This window comes from Gekko japonicus, unplaced genomic scaffold (genome assembly GCF_001447785.1).
Source record: "Gekko japonicus isolate JY-2015 unplaced genomic scaffold, Gekko_japonicus_V1.1 scaffold4056, whole genome shotgun sequence".
Classification (NCBI taxonomy): Eukaryota; Metazoa; Chordata; class Lepidosauria; order Squamata; family Gekkonidae; genus Gekko; species Gekko japonicus.
Window position 1 is genome coordinate 1 of NW_015172672.1, and position 3323 is coordinate 3323.

The window sequence follows — 3323 nt, forward strand, 5'->3', positions numbered from 1 at the left end:
GCTGGGCCAGTGGTGCCGCTGGAGAGCCAGTGTGTGATGGGCGACCAGGCTGCCTTGGTGGAGCCTCTTGGGAGCCTGAGGTCAGCACATCTGATGGGGAAGGGAAAGGTAGGAGTGCTAGATTTTTTCCCACCGGGCTGGGATAGCTGAACGATCTGTCCAGCCCTGTACTCCTCCAGTTAGCTCATAAACAACCTTTGACTGCTATTGTTGGTTTTTTTACCCCAGCAATTGTGAGCCATGGTTAGGCTGCCGCTGGACTGGGAAATGGAGTCTCACATTGGGGGAGCCGGCTACATAAGTACCAGATGCTGGGTTAGGAGGACCTTTGGCCCAATCCTTGCATTTCTGCCCCTGTCGCATGCGGGTGGGGGTGGCATCCCTGGCCAAGACATGCTCAGAGTCAGTTCTGCTCTTCTTTCCCAAGGGGTGTTTGGTGGCCGTGGCCGAGGCGGTATTCCTGGGAGTGGCCGAGGACAGCAAGAAAAGAAGCCAGGGAGGCCGCCGGCGAAACAGTGAGAGGCAGCCAGTTCTCAGAGACTGCGTTGGATTTGAGTACTGTGTGCTCACGAGAGACGGAGCTGCCGTCTCCCCACAAAACAAATTCTAGATTCTTCAGCGTTTCTTTCTCGCAGAGGTCCCAAAGTGATGGCTGACCACTCCCCCCCGACAAAGCTTTTGTTAGTGGTTTTAGACAATGTTTGCAAGTAGAAATCATTCCCATGGATATTGTGGGTCCTTTCTCCTTGCTGCCCTCCTAAAATCAGCTTCAGAATGCAGCTGCCATTGTGCCTGAGTGTGGGATTGCTGAATTATTCCTTTCCATTGTTAAAGGGTATTGGTTTGGCCCCGTAAAGGCAATTTGTTACTTGCTCACCACTGTGCAAAGAAGTACGGTGGCCCATGAGTGGGACCTCCAGGAGCTCCTGCCAGACATGACTTTCCTCCTCTCTGAAAAGCATGAACTAAGGTCGCTGCTTCTAGTGAAGTCAGATTGACAAGCCCACCTTTTCCCTTGTAGTGTACACACTTGTGTTTGCATCTAACAAGGCTGGCTTTCTTCTGGCAAGCCCCCATTGGCAAGTGTGTCAGGATCAGACCTCTTTGCAGTGGGTCTTATTTGTGACTCCGCTTCAGCTCTCTGAATTTAACTTCCCATGCCAGGAAGGCTTTGCTTTCAGCCTCATGGTCGTCCGCGGAGAGCTGCTTCGCCCTGTCAGGTCAGTCTCTGCAGGAGGGGCCTGCACCGGCTCCCCTGGGCCCCACTTCCCTCTTCCCACCCTGTTGATGCACGGGAGGGCCTTGGGGGTGAGGCCGAAGACCCCAGGGTGGGACTTGGCTGCAAGGACAGGGTAGAAATCAGGTCATTCCCCCATCCCATCAGAGGTGGTATCCCAGCTGTACAAGCGTCACTGTCTCATTTACTGTTGGAGAGGAGTAAACAGCCTGCTACATTCATGCTGTCTGTAAAAAGATTTCTTTTTGTTACTAGGTTTCTGAACCCACTGGGAGTGAAATAAACTTTTGTTAATTTGAAATCTCTCCTGTATTTTTTATCGCTCTCGATGGGCTTGCAGTGAGCCCCCCACCCCAACCCATGTCCTTAATGCAGCCCAGCTCTGCCTTCGCAGAGACTGAAGGGTGCGAGTGTGTTGCACGTAGGCTGCTTTCCGTTCTTTCTGGTCGGTTCCAGACTTCGGCAGTCCTTATGCCTTGTTTGCTGAACGTCCCGTGTTGTTTGACTGGCCTGACTCACTCTACCTCAAGACCCTGCGAGAAAGGCAGGCCACAAATAACAGGCATTCACTGGTAGTTTCTAGCACAGCAGTTCTGCTCTGAGCTGCACAGATAGCCCAGCTCCCGGAGTAGCCCCACTGCTGGCTTGCCAAGGCTGATGCAGACCGGTTCTTCTGCAGGGGGGTAAGACGTGCCTGAGTCGGCAAACAAGTTTCTAGCACAGCAGTTTTGCTCTGAGCTGCAGATAGCCCAGCTCCCGGAGTGGCCCCACTGCTGGCTTGCCAAGACTGATGCAGACCGGTTCTTCTGCGGGGGGGTAAGACGTGCCTGAGTCGGCAAACCACATTCAGTCTCCGTTTCCACTTGGAGCACTTGGCGTGTCTTCCCCAGGCCCTGACGTGCCACAGCTTCGGAAACTGCATCTCTGAACAGGTCGGGCAACCTTAAGGCAAGAGAGTGGAGCCTGTCCCTTGAATTCACAGGCAAAATGCTTTTGGCAGTCAATGAAAGTGTATTTGGAGAGAGAGAGAGATGTGGTTGTTGAGCTGCAATGGGGAAACTGCAGAACTCTTCTGACCCACCGCTTTGGCATCGTTTTGGAAGGCGGGCGTGTTGGCCTGCAGTGGGAACAATGTGTGAGCCGCCCTGAGCCCGTGTGAGCCGCCCTGAGCCTCTGGGAGGGGTTGAGCTGCAATGGGGAAACTCTGCAGAACTCTTCTTTGGCATTGTTTTGGAGGGCGGCCATGTTGGCCTGCAGTGGAACAACTAGAAGAAGAGAAGAGATTGGATTTACACCCCACCCTTCACTCAAGAGTCTCAGAGCAGCTCACAATCTCTTTCCCCTTCCCTGCCCCACAACAGACACCCTGTGAGGTAGGTGGGGCAGAGCTCTGACAGAAACTGCTCTTTCAAGAACAGCCCTGGCAGAACCATGGCTTGCCCAAGGTCATCATTGTGGAGGAGTGGGGATTCAAACCCGGTTCTCCCAGATTAGAGTCCGCACACTTAACCACTACAACAAACTGGCTCTCAATTCGAGTTTATTAGCACCTTAGAGACCAGCCAGGTTTTGCAAAGTATGAGCTCAGAGGTCCGTTTGTCAGATATGAAGTGTTGACTCTCGAAAACGTATACCCCCCAAACCTTGTTGGTCTCTAAGGTGCCGCAAGACTTGAATCTGGTGTTCAGGCCACTTTTACCATCAGCTGCACAAATTCAGGAAACCTGAAACTTCTGCAAGCAGGGGGAGACCTCTCAGACTCCCCCCCCCCTCCTGTCTCTTTCTCTGTCACGGAATGCTGGTGGGTTCTCTGCTTGGAAAGCCGGAGACTGCTCATCGGGACGCATTTCCTCAGCGGGTATCATAATAGCCACAGGGACATGAGTATTCTGGTTGAGGCAGCCAACGAGAACCGGCTGGTGCGAAAGGCAGAAAAAAACTTGGGACATTTAGATTGGAGCCCAGGAGAGCTTTGACTCTCAAAGCCCACACCCCCAAAATCTGGTTGGCCTCTAAGGTGCTACTGGGCTCGAATCGAAGTGCCCCACTGCAGACCAAACACAGCTACCCTCTCCAAAGAACCTGG